This window comes from Pinus tabuliformis, chromosome 3_2, assembly GCF_031772625.1.
Source record: "Pinus tabuliformis cultivar Carrire ecotype Pingquan chromosome 3_2, CPIR1, whole genome shotgun sequence".
NCBI classification, from domain to species: domain Eukaryota; kingdom Viridiplantae; phylum Streptophyta; class Pinopsida; order Pinales; family Pinaceae; genus Pinus; species Pinus tabuliformis.
Window position 1 is genome coordinate 966,666,989 of NC_142302.1, and position 14,525 is coordinate 966,681,513.

Sequence of the window (14,525 nt, forward strand, 5' to 3'; positions counted from 1 at the left end):
GTCATTTCTGATTTCGCCGTGTGGCCGAACGAGAGACCGCTAGCTATGGCACTGATCACAATGGTCATCAGCGTCGTCCCGTACACTTTCTTGCGCCCGAGTTTGTCGCCGAGCCAGCCGAATAACAGCTGGCGTACCGCACAGAGCCACACTGTTTACTGCCGCCGAAAAGTTAGGCGGCAGCGACCCGGGTTTTGCCAGTCGCTGGATCGTAGTAATAAAGTCGAAAATAATTGTGCAGGCGAACCAGCTGTCTGTCATGGCAGACAAAAAAAAAATTATGCACCAGATTTAATTCTGCCGAAGAAAATCTTTGAGACCGCAGGAAAAGAAGGCTGAAGGTCATCCATGAGCTCGCCTCTGCGATCGCGAGTAGATTTTTACAGGAAGGCCGCCATTTCAAGGAGCGATTTCCATTCACAGTCTTTGGAATCGCCATTACCAAACCCTTTCCGGAGAAAATTTCTCTGCAAACTGTAAAACTTATCAGGTGTATTCGGAGAAACGATAAATGGATAAGTGCGGTCCAATTTCGGCTTATCAGTAATTGGTAGATAACTTATGGTGTGAACCTATCGGGATATAAGATATCAGCAGGAACCTATAAAGTTATAACCTATCATTAGATAAGCTATCATAGATAAGCTATTAACGATAAGCTATTAAAGATAAGATATCAACGATAGGCTATCATAGATAAGCTATAAACGATAAGCCATCAATGATAAGCTATTAAAGATAAGATATCAACGATAGGCTATCAACGATAAGCTATCAATGATAATCTATTACAGATAAGATATCAACGATAGGCTATCATACGTAAGCTATCAACGATAAGCTAATAACGATAAGCTATCAACGATAAGCTATCAATGATAAGCTATTAAAGATAAGATATCAACGATAGGCTATCATAGATAAGCTATCAACTATAAGCTATCAATGATAAGCTATTAAAGATAAGATATCAACGATAGGCTATCATAGATAACCTATCAAAGTTAACCTATCAATGATAAGCTATTAAAGTTAAGATATCAACGATAGCTTATCATAGATAAGCTATCAACGATAAGCTATCAATGATAAGCTATCAAAGATAAGCTATCAACGATACGCTATAATAGATAAGCTATCAACGATAACCTATCAATGATAAGCTATCAAAGATAAGATATCAACGATAGACTATCATAGATAAGCTATCAACGATAACCTATCAATGATAAGCTATCAAAGATAAGATATCAACGATAAGCTATCAACGATAATCTATCAATGATAAGCTATCAAAGATAAGATATCAACGATAGTCTATCATACCTATCAACGATAAGCTATTAACGATAAGCTATTAACGATAAGCTATCAATGATAAGCTATTAAAGATAAGATATCAACTATAGCCTATCATAGATAAGCTATCAACGATAAGCTATCAATGATAAACTATTAAAGATAAGCTCCAACAATAAGCTATCAATGATAAGATATTGACAGATAAGCTATCAATGATAACCTATCAACAGATAACCCATTAGGAGATAACCTATAAACAAATAAGCTATCAAAAGATAAGCGATTAGCAGATAAGAGCTCTGTAGATAAACTATCATCCATAGGTTATCGTAGATAAGACCTCATGGATAAGCTATCTCAGATAGCGTATCGTAGGTAAGCTGTCAGCAGATAATACGCTCTATCCGATAAGCTATGAGTGGATACGCCTCTGCTGGAAACGATAAACGCAGGTTCGATTCCTGGGGGAGAATTTCTGGAATTTGTACGCTATGCCAATTCTGCGAGGAGCCATGAAATATAAACACGCTGTTTGCTACTTTCAAACCGCTCCTGTCTGCCACCATTTCAATGAATTCATCACAGGGATTGCCGGATCTCAGCAAACTTGGAGGATCAGGGAGCCTGCGGGTCGGCCTGCTCAGAGGATTTAGGACCAGCGATTCTCGTTCCTGCAATGGCCGCCCATTGTTGTCCATTTCGGTGGCTGATACCATTTTGGGATTCAAGAGGGCTCCACCCGGCCAGATTTGTTCTGATGTTTAAACCAGAGTATATCAACCGGATTTGTCCTGATGTTTAAACCAGAGTATATCAACCAGATTTGTCCTGATGTTTAAACCAGAGTAGATCAAGCCAGCAAGAAAATATGGGTTGGTTGTTTAAAGAAGCACATATCAAGAATTGAGCTGAATGTGTCTGTATTAGTGTTTACAGCTGTGCATAAGAAACCCCGCAGTAGATGGATTTGTTCTCATCCGCCTGATTCAGCAATCAAATCTGTGACACGTGGTGGTTTCTCAACCACCTAATTTGACCATCATATCTGTGACACGTGGCGGCCTCTCAGCCACCCGATTTGGCCGTTCATGGTTGGTAATCATTCTGGTTCATGGTTGGTAATCAAGCGCTTTTCGTATGCAAAACTAGGAATGAGCCATGGTGGATTCTTATTCATTGAATAGAAAGTTGAATGCCATGGAGAAAAAAAGGCCATGGTTGTGTGGATGGTTATTTTTGGTATATTAATTTTTCTTTTAATTTAAATTAATCTAATATTATAGAATATGATATATATTTTGTAGTTGCATTTAAATTGATAATAAATGAAATTTCAAATATTAATTATTTTATAATTCAAATTTTAAATATTAATTATTTTATATTTCTAAATCAATGTTACATTTTTATATTTACTTAATATAATTATAAGATTATTATGCAAATTATTAAATAACAAATAGTAATATGGTAAAATAACAAATGGCATCACATCACAAATTGCAAATGATATTTTAGAAGGGGAAAATGACCATCATCCACATATTTACTCATTTAATTGTGCTAATTTGTAAAGACATTACATTATTTTGGTAATGACTCTACATTGCTTATTGCATTTTTTATTATTTTCAATCTTATTACAAGAGCATTGAAAATTAGTTGTTAGAAATAATGTTATATGAAATATTGTTCTCATTGTGAATAGCTAGGCTACATTGTTAAAAAAAGAAATGAATCTTATTATAACAGTTTTGAAAGTTAGTTGTTAGAAATAATGCTATATGAAATATTGTTCTCATTCTGAATAGCTAGGCTGCATTGTTATAATGAGCTTTCAACACTCAAATAATGAGAGAGAGGGTTTAATAATAAAAAAAATAATTTGCATTTTTAATTATTTTGAATCTTATTACAACAATTTTGAAAGTTGTTATAACTAATGTTATATGAAATATTGTTCTTATTTCATGTTCAAATGTCCCCTAAAACTTAACCATTAATTAAACATACATAATGTTATGTTAATGGAACATGTGTCTTTGAAAATAGATCTTCAAATATGTTTAGAGTGACAATCATAGATTATTCATTTACCATCATCAAAAATTACGAAATCATGAGGATGTATACCAATAGTGTAGCTCTATTAAGATAGAGGAATTGTAACATTAAATATTGAACTTGGCATTTTATCTTAACCAAGGGAAACATTGATTCAAAACGCATTTTTAGAATTTTTAGAATGTGAATTACATAACAAACAATATTCATTATGATGATCAAGATTGTTTTCTAAAATGTATACATTTTATCTGAAGCAAGGAAAACATTGATTCAACATGCATTTTTAGAATTTTTAGAAAGTGTGATTGCATACAAAAGACAATTTCATTATGATGATCAAAATTGTTTTTTACAATGTATATGCCCACCACTAAATCTCTAATATCACATATTCATGATGCCAAATGACCATCTTGTAGCATTCCAAAGTCCATGTCATTGTCATGCAATGTAAATAGTGATCAACAAAAGGCTTAATATTTCCAATCACTCCAATGTTCCTGGCTGGTAAATAGTGATCAACAAAGGCTTAATAGACACCCATATCAATACACTCATTATCAGTGTGCTTAAACACGGATTGTAACTGCAAAGCAGTGCATATCAAAACACTAGTTATCAATGTGTATCACACAGTATTAAAAACCAATCGGTCTAAACCGGAAATCGGTCAAACCAGTCAGTTCATTGGCCAAACTAACCGAACCGATCAAAAAACCCAGTCAATAGCCCTCATTCGCCCTTTTTTTAGACAAACTAGGCATAAACCAACCAATGCATTGCCAGGTCGGCCTAGGACTTACGAAAGGCATTTTTGGAGGCTTGTGAAATGGTTTAGAGGGAAAATAAGGATTGATTCCCTCCAAAAACAATCCCTCTCCAAGCCAATAAAAGGAGCATCCCCTCTCATTTGCCTCACACATCTCATTTGGAGTTTTTGTGAGCTTCATTGTGAGCTTGGAGAATGTTAAGTTTTTGCTGAAGTAGTGCAACAATAGAGAGCTTGAGCTAAGTAGTAGTCACCATGCCTCCAAAATCCAAGGATACTGCATGGGCTCATTGTGATAAGATTGATGGCAAAATGATCTGCAAATACGGCCAAAAATCTATTGAAGGAAGGGGTATTAACAAGTTCAAGCAACACTTGGCTAGGATATGAGGCCATGTAAAGCCATGTGGAGCACCAAAAGAAGTAATAGGGCATGTTAAGGCAAAATACCTTAAGAAATTTGAAACTCAAGTCACTGAACCAACAGAGAAATTTGTGGCAAAAGGAATTGCAAAGTATGGGAGTCAAGACTCAACCATGAGAAGTTTCAACTTTAAAGTGATAATGTTGATCACTAATATCAGATATATAGACTTGTAGTAGCCCAATGGCCTAATAGCTTGTAGACTTTGTTTTAGACTCTAGAGGTCCTTTAAAGCCTCTTTGATTATATATTTTGTTATTGTTATATATTGCACTTGGTGCTATTTTGATATATTCACCTTTACATGGCATATATATGAGCAAACTTTGCATATTGATTATTGATATGAGGCCATGTAAAGCCATGTGAAGCACCAAAAGAAGTAATAGGGCATTTTAAGGCAAAATACCTTAAGAAATTTGAAACTCAAGTCACTGAACCAGCAGAGAAATTTGTGGCAAAAGGAATTACAAAGTATGGGAGTCAAGACTCAACCATGAGAAGTTTCAACTTTAAAGTGATAATGTTGATCACTAATATCAGATATATAGACTTGTAGTAGCCCAATGGCCCAATAGCTTGTAGACTTTGTTTTAGACTCTAGAGGTCCTTTAAAGCCTCTTTGATTATATATTTTGTTGTTGTTATGTATTGCACTTGGTGCTATTTTGATATATTCACCTTTACATGGCATATATATGAGCAAACTTTGCATATTGATTATTGGTTTGGAATTATCGTTTTAAATTTTAAAAATATTTTTTTAATTAATTATTTCATGTGTTTTTTAAAACCATTTCATTGATATCTAATCACTCCATATTTGACTAGTTCCAGTTTAAAACCCAGTTTATTAGATGGACTGGTCCAACCACTGGTTCTAGTTTATTAGATGGACTGGTCCAACCACTGGTTCTGGTTTTTAATACTATGGTATCAAAACAAGTTATCAATGTGTTTTAGTACAGATTGTAACTGCAAAGCAGTGAATCTCTAAACACTTGTTATTAGTGTGCTTCATCACAGATTGTCACTGCAAAATAGTGAATATCAAAACACTTTTTAATCAATGATATAACAAAGATAAATAGTAACCACAAAGTAGTGATGTAACTATATTTCAACAATATCACAAGTTTATTATTATTATTATCATTAGTGTGCTCCTTCATCATAAATTGTAACTGTGAAATAGTGAATATCAAAACATTTTTTAATTAATGATAAAACAAGGATAAATAGTAACCACAAAACAGTGATGTAACTAAATAGTGAATATCAAAACACTGTTTAATTAATGATATAACAAGGATAAATAGTAACCACAAAACAGTGATGTAACTAACAGTACATATTGATCAATATTTCAACAATATCACAAGTTTATTATTATCATTATCACAAGTTTATTATTATTGTTATTGATCAAGTGTATCACAGATTGTAACTATGAAATAGTAAATATCAAAACACTTTTTAATTAATAATATAACAAAGATAAATAATAACCACAAAACAGTGATGTAACTAACCATAAATAGTGATCAATATTTCAACAATATCACAAGTTTATTATTATTAGTATTAGTATTATTGACCAAGTGTAAGACACAAAAATAATATTGAATTATGTCATGTTATATTGCCGAACCAACTGTCCATAGTGCTAATAAACACATTAACATCTATGACAAAAATAATACCATCCAATATGTCAAAGTATTTTCTTAATCATGAAACACAGTGTGCATGATGTGAAATTCAATTGTCTACAATGCTAAAAACACCATGAAAGAGCCTACAATACTAAAAACACCATGAAAGAGCCAACATGTTTACAATGCTTGGAAACACCATGAAAAAGCAACATGTCTACAATGCTCAGAAACACCATGAAAAAGCAACATGTCTACAATGCTCGGAAACACCATGAAAAAACCAACATTCAAGATGCATTTGCCATCATATATTCAAAGTAAACATTATAACCAACAGTCTACACAGCTCTCAAAAATACCATGAAGAAACCAACCTTCAAAGTGCATTTGCCAACACATATTCAAGTGAATTACAACCAACAATGTATATTCAAAGTGAATTACAACCAACAAGGGCAGTGATCATATAACTATATTCATAGCAAGATTCAAAGTAAATTATAACCAACAGTGTACAAATACCATAAAGAAGCCAACCTTCAAGGTGCAATTGCCAGCACATACTCAAGTGAATTACAACCAACAATGTATATTCAAAGTGAATTACAACCAACAAGGGCAGTGATCATATAACTATATTCATAGCAAGATTCAAAGTAAATTATAACCAAGAGTCTACAATGCTAAAAAATACCATGACAAAGCCCACCTTCAAGATGCAACTGCCATCTTATATTCAAAGTGACGTATAACCAACAAGAGCAGTGATGGTATAACTATATTCATAGCATGATATCAGAGTGTTCTCAAAGTAGATCCATAGTTTTCAAAGTGACGTATAACCAACAAGAGCAGTGATGGTATAACTATATTCATAGCATGATATCAGAGTGTTCTCAAAGTAGATCCATATGAACTATGCTAATAAACAGTTGTTTGATCCACAAGGATGTATATCTCAAAGTAGATCCATATGAACTATGCTAATAAACAGTTGTTTGATCCACAAGGATGTATAAGTCTTCAAAGCACATATACCACGTATTAGAGTAGATTATCACTATCTACAAATCAGAGATGAGCGCAGCAACGAATGAAATTGAAACCCCAAATTGTTGCGGAAGTGTGACTATGCAAGAGAAGCATACAAATAGTTAAATGTTTAACTGGCCATGCATTAAGAGTACTGCCAAAGAGATCATAACTAAGCAGTAACGGAAAGCTGAAGAACCTCAGAACAGTCATCAATCCCGGCATGGCCAACAGGCAGTTCAGAATGTTGGCCAAGAAGGATCAATACTTTACAACCCATAAAGGCATCATCTCCATGTTGTCATATGCAACGACCTTCTCACCGAAGCAGCTGTTCTACAATATTGCCCAAGAGCCAACTCCAGAGAACAAGAAGCCACGATACAACCGCTAAAAATAATCCAATACCTTCATCTGCTTGGCAGAATAAGAAAGCTGGTTATAAAACAACTTTTAACGACTACTCCAATATCTTCATCCTCTTTGGCAGAATAACGCTGGCCATAAAAGACATTTGAGATCAAGTCTTGGAAAATAGTACTGAGATAAACACTCACATGACATGCTCTGGATTTGCAGTGGAATGCTCAACTGACCTTCGGCTATTTTTGTTGAAATCGATAATCAGCATGCCTCTTCTGTCATAGTTCGAATCCTATCTTAACTATTGGATGAAGGGATGAAAGGCTGAAAGGCTCGTGGAATTGATGACATTTGGTGGTTGAAATGTCACTCCCATATGGTAGAAGATAATCACTACCAGTGTGACTTGGTGCACTCCCTTTCATCATTCTCTATTGCATCAGATAATGCTGTCTAACTTTCTAACAGATTAATTTGAAAAATCTTTGCAACTCTTTCAAGGATATAATGAGGAGTGGAATCATCAGATATTCCGAAGGTTCAAAGTGGGGTGTGAGGCACCCACGTACTATTTTCATTATCCAAAACATTCCTGCTATAAGCCCCGGTGGAGCCAATTGTTATGAGCACCGATCTGCGCCTCTTACAGGGGATAAATGCGGTGTTGTCGCAGTCTACTGAGCCGCTGGAGGGATTCGGGTAGATAATGATACATGATATCAACCATCTTGCAGAAGCTCTGGCACTCATTTTAGAGTGTCTGCCTTTGTTAGGCTTGATCTCAATGCTGCCATTCAAACAGAGAAAAAGATGGAAGATTTCTGATTGTTGTAATAAGCAAGGGTTTGTCCGACATCAAGATGCTTTCCCCCGAAGATCAGATGCTGCTGGTCGGAGGGAATCCATTATTTGGCCTGGATCTTATCTTTTGACATCTTTAACAGTGTAAAAGCTCTCAACCTCGAGAGTTATGGTCTTAATAAGAGTTTTGACAAAAATGAAACTGGAATATAACTATCAGATATACCTGTAAATCATCACAAGCAAGCAATTTTCTTTTGGTCAAAATCGTTTATTTAGCAACATATTATGAAAAACAGTGCCAAATTCCGTAAGAAAATGAGAAACCGTTGCCTCCCAAGGATGAGAAATATAATTCATAAACTAAAAGGACTCCCAAGCCAAAACTTTAAGCATTTGCCAAAAAATAACTCTTCGCATAAATAATTTTGGAGATCTTCAAGATGCATTTTCCATCATATATTCAAAGTGAATTATAAACAACAAGGGCAGTGATCATATAACTATATTGATAGCTTGATGCCACATTGTTCTGAAAGTAGATCCATATGAACTATGCTAATAAACAGTTATTTAATCCACAAGGAAGTGTAACAGTCCTCAAAGCACATATACCATTATTTGATCCACAAGTATAACAGTCCTCAAAGCACATATACCATGTATTTAGGGTAGATTATAACCATCTACAAATCATAGATGAGCGCAGCAACGAATGAAATTGAAACCCCAAACTGTTGTTAACAATAAACGGAATTGTGACTGTGCAAGTGAAGCATACCAGTAGTTAAATGTTTAACCATTCAAGTAATCAGGCCATGCATTAAGAGTACTGCCAAAGAGATAATAACGAAGCAGTAAAACCGAGCGCTGAAGAACCTCAAAACAGTCATGAATCTGGACATAGCCAATAGGCAGTTCAGAAAATTGGCCGAGAAGGATCAATACTCGTAAAGGCAACCCATAAAGGCATCTCCAAGTTGTCATCTCCAACGACCTTATCACCAAAGCAGTTGTTCTGCAATGTCGCCCAAGAGCCAACTCCAGAGAACAAGAAGTCACGATACCACTGCTAAAAATACTCAAATATCCTCATCCTGCTTGGCAGAATAAGAAAGCTGGCTATAAAACAACTGCTAACGACTACTCCAATATGTTCATCATCCATGGCAGAATAATGTTGGCAATAAAAGACATTTGAGATCAAGTCTTGGAAAATAGTACTGAGATAAACACTCACATGACATGCTCTGGATTTGCAGTGGAATGCTCAACTGACCTTCGGCTATTTTCGTTGAAATCGATAATCAGCATGTCTCTTCTGTCATAGTTCAAATCCCATCTTTTGGATGAAAGGCTGAAAGGATCATGGAATTGATGACAATTGGTGGTTGAAATGCCATTCCCATATGGTTAGATTATAATCACTACCTGTGTGACTTGGTGCACTCCCTTGTATCATTCTCTATTGCATCAAGTAATGCTGTCTGACTTTCTAAAAGATTAATTTTGAAAATCTTTGAAACTCTTTCAAGGATATAATGCGGCACCCATGTCCTATTTTCATTATCCAAAATATTCCTGGTATAAGCACCGATCTGCACCTCATTACAGGGGATAGATGTGGTGGTGTAGCAGTCTACTGAACCGCTTAAGGTACTCAGGTATAGACAAAGATACATGATAAAGGGGAAATTCTTATAAACCCTTAGCATGATGCAAATACCGTTGAAAAGAAGGACGCACTTCTTCAACTATGTTGCTGAAGCAATGGCACCATTTTAGAGTGTCTGCTTTTTTTAAGCTTGATCTCAATACTGCCCTTCAAACGGGGAAAAAGGTGGAGGATAGATTCCTTCCGATCGTTGTAATAAGCAAGGGTTCGTCCATCATCAAGATGCTTTCCTGTGAAATCAAACGCTGCTGGTCGGAGGGAATCCCTTCTTTGGCCTGGATCTTCTTTGGTAAAAGCTCTCAACCTCGAGAATTATGGTCTTAATAAGAGTTTTGACAAAGATCTGCTTCTTGAAACTAGAATATAACTAACAGATATACCTGCAAATCATCAGAAGCAAATTTTTTTGGTCAAAATTGTTTATTTATCAACATATTATGAAAAATCAGTACCAGATTCCATCAGAAAATTAGAAACCGTTGCCTTCAAAGGATGACAGCAACAGTAATTCTTAAACTCTAGGAAAAGCTATCCAAAGCCAAAACTTTAAGCAGTTGCCAGAAAATGGCTCTTCACCAAAACTCCAGAGCTTCATGAGGCATTTGCCATCATATATTCACAGTGAATTATAGCTAACAAGGGCAATGATCATATAACTATATTGATAGCATGATATCACAGTGTTCTCAAAGTAGATCCATATGAGCTATGCTAATATACAATTGTTTGATTCACAAGGAAGTATAACAGTCCTCAAAGGAAATATACCGTGTATTTAGAGTAGATTATCACCATCTACAAATCAGAGATGAGCGCAGCAACGAATGAAATTGAAACCCCAAACTGTTGTTAACAATAAACGGAAGTGTGACTGTGCAAGTGAAGCATACCAGTAGTTAAATGTTTAACCATTCAAGTAATCAGGCCATGCATTAAGAGTACTGCCAAAGAGATCATAATGAAGCAGTAAAACCGAGCGCTGAAGAACTTCAAAACAGTCATGAATCTGGACATAGCCAACAGGCAGTTCAGAAAATTGGCCGAGAAGGATCAATACTCGTAAAGGCAACCCATAAAGCCATCTCCAAGTTGTCATCTCCAACGACCTTATCACCGAAGCAGTTGTTCTGCAATGTCGCCCAAGAGCCAGCTCCAGAGAACAAGAAGTCACGATACCACTGCTAAAAATACTCAAATATCCTCATCCTGCTTGGCAGAATAAGAAAGCTGGCTATAAAACAACTGCTAACGACTACTCCAATATCTTCATCATCCATGGCAGAATAATGTTGGCGATAAAAGACATTTTTGATCAAGTCTTGGAAAATAGTACTGAGATAAACACTCACATAACATGCTCTGGATTTGCAGTGGAATGCTCAACTGACCTTCGGCTATTTTTGTTGAAATCGATAATCAGCATGCCTCTTCTGTAATAGTTTGAATCCTATCTTTTGGATGAAAGGCTGAAAGGTTCATGGAATTGATGACATTTGGTGGTTGAAATGCCATTCCCATATGGTTAGATTATAGTCACTACCTGTGTGACTTGGTGCACTCCCTTGTATCATTCTCTATTGCATCAAGTAATGTTGTCTGACTTTCTAAAAGATTAATTTTGAAAACCTTTGAAACTCTTTCAAGGATATAATGCGGCACCCGTGTCCTATTTTCATTATCCAAAATATTCCTGGTATAAGCACCGATCTGCACCTCATTACAGGGGATAGATGGTCCTGGTATAAGCACCGATCTGCACCTCATTACAGGGGATAGATGTGGTGGTGTCGCAGTCTACTGAACCGCCTAAGGTATTTGGGTAGACAAAGATACATGATAAAGGGGAGATTCTTATAAACCCTTAGCATGATGCAAATACCGTTGAAAAGGAGGACGCACTTCTTCAACTATGTTGCTGAAGCACAGGCACCATTTTAGAGTGTCTGTTTTTTTAAGCTTGATCTCAATACTGCCCTTCAAACAGGGAAAAAGGTGGAGGATAGATTCCTTCCGATCGTTGTAATAAGCAAGGGTTCGTCCGTCATCAAGATGCTTTCTTGCTAAGATCAAATGCTGCTGGTCGGAGGGAATCCCTTCTTTGGCCTGGATCATCTTTGGCATCTTTAAAGGTGTAAAAGCTCTCAACCTCAAGAGTTATGATCTTAAGAAGAGTTTTGACAAAGATCTGCTTCTTGAAACTAGAATATAACTAACAGATATGCCTGTAAATCATCAGAAGCAAATTTTTTTGGTCAAAATTGTTTATTTACCAACATATTATAAAAAATCAGTACCAAATTCCATCAGAAATTTAGAAATCATTGCCTTCAAAGGATGACAAACATAATTCATAAACTGAAGGAAAAGCTATCCAAAGCCAAAACTTTAAGCAGATGCCAAAAAATGGCTTCACATAAACAAAAAATCACTCTTCACATAAACAATTTTGGAGAACACCAGTGGGACTAGTTGCAAATCGATTCCAAACACCAAAACTCCAGAGCTTCAAGAGGCATTTGCCATCATATATTCACAGTGAACTATAGCCAACAAGGGCAGTGATCATATAACTATATTGATAGCATGATATCACAGTGTTCTCAAAGTAGATCCATTTGAGCTATGCTAATATACAGTTGTTTGCTTCACAAGGAAGTATAACAGTCCTCAAAGGAAATATTCCATGTATTTAGCGTAGATTATCACCATCTACAAATCAGAGATGAGCGCAGCAATGAATGAAATTGAAACCCCAAACTGTTGTTAACAATAAACGGAAATGTGACTGTGCAAGTGAAGCATACCAGTAGTTAGATGTGTAACCATTCAAGTAATCAGGCCATGCATTAAGAGTACTTCCAAAGAGATCATAACAAAGCAGTAAAACCGAGCACTGAAGAACCTCAAAACAGTCATGAATCTGGACATAGCCAACAGGCAGTTCAGAAAATTGTCCGAGAAGGATCAATACTCGTAAAGGAAACCCATAAAGGCATCTCCAAGTTGTCATCTCCAACGAACTTCTCACCGAAGCAGCTGTTCTACAATATTGCCCAATAGCCAACTCCAGAGAACAAGAAGCCACAATACCACTGCTAAAAATACTCCAATATCTTCATCCTCCTTGGCATAATAAGGCTGGCCATAAAAGAAATTTGAGATCAATTCTTGGAAAACAGTACTGAGATAAACAATCACATGCCGTTCTGGATTTGCAGTGGAATGCTCAACTAACCTTCGGCTATTTTTGTTGAAATTGATAATCAGCATGCCTCTTCTGTCATAGTTCGAATCCCGTCTTAACTATTGGATAAAAGGCTGAAAGGCTCATGGAATTGATGACATTTGGTGGTTGAAAGGCCATTCCATATGCTAGAAGATAATCACTACCAGTGTGACTTGGTGCACTCCCTTTTATCATTCTCTATTGCATCAGATAATGCTGTCTGACTTTGTAAAAGATTAATTTCGAAAATCTGTACAACTCTTTCAAGGATATAATCAGTGGAATCATCAGATATCCAGAGGGCTCAAAATATCCAAAATATTCCTGGTATAATCCCTTGAGGAACCAATGGATATGAGAACCCATCTGCACCTCTTACAGGGCACAGGTGTGGTGGTGTCGCAGTCTAATGAGCCGCAGGAGATTCACGGTATAAGCCCTGGAGGAACCAATGGATATGAGCACCGATCTGCACCTCTTACAGGGGACAGATGTGGTTGTGTCGCAGTCTGCTGAGCCGCAGAAGGGATTCAGGTAGACAATGATACATGATAAAGGGGAAATTCCAATAAACCCTTAACATTATGCAAAAACCGTTAAAAAGGAGGATACACTTCTTCAACTATATCGCTGAAGCTCTGGCACTCATTTTAGAGTGTCTTCTTTTCTTAAGCTTGATCTCAATACCGCCCTTCAAACAGAGAAAAAGGTGGAGGATAGATTCCTTCTGATTGTTGTAATGAGGGTTCGTCCATCATCAAGATGCTTTCCTGCAAAGATCAGACGCTGTTGATCGAAGGGAATCCCTTCTTTGGCCTGGATCTTATCTTTGACAGTAATCCCTTCTTTGGCCTGGATCTTATTTTTGACATCTTTAACGGTGTAAAAGTTCTCAACCTCGAGAGTGATGGTCTTAATAAGAGTTTTCACAAAGATCTGCATCTTCAAACTGGAATATAGCTAACAGATATACCTGTAAAGTATCACAAGCAAATTTTTGGTCAAAATTGTTTATTTATCAACGTATTACGAAAAAACAGTATCAAATTCCATAAGAAAATGAATTTTTTTGGTCAAAATTGTTTATTTATCAACGTATTACGAAAAACAATATCAAATTCCATAAGAAAATGAGAAATCGTTGCCTCCCAAGAATGAGAAATGTAATTCATAAACTAAAAGGAAAAGCTCACCAAAGCCAAAACTTT

General features: G+C 36.1%; 1 long non-coding RNA gene across 3 annotated transcripts in view; it reads right to left on the reverse strand.

Moving 5' to 3' along the window:
* Nucleotides 1-7,350: 7,350 nt before the first annotated feature.
* The window catches only part of LOC149183841 (uncharacterized), a 34,100-nt gene continuing 26,925 nt past the window's right edge, over nucleotides 7,351-14,525 (reverse strand). Inside the window, exons 3-7 of one of the 3 annotated variants that reach the window (XR_016257212.1) lie at nucleotides 13,327-14,290; nucleotides 12,896-13,229; nucleotides 10,982-12,313; nucleotides 9,198-10,471; nucleotides 7,351-8,642 (exon numbers count right to left, since the gene is read on the reverse strand). This is a non-coding gene — a long non-coding RNA (uncharacterized LOC149183841). Of the gene's footprint in view, nucleotides 8,643-9,197; nucleotides 10,472-10,859; nucleotides 12,314-12,895; nucleotides 14,291-14,525 lie in introns of all 3 variants that reach the window. The other 2 variants (XR_016257211.1, XR_016257213.1) reach the window with 2 other exon arrangements.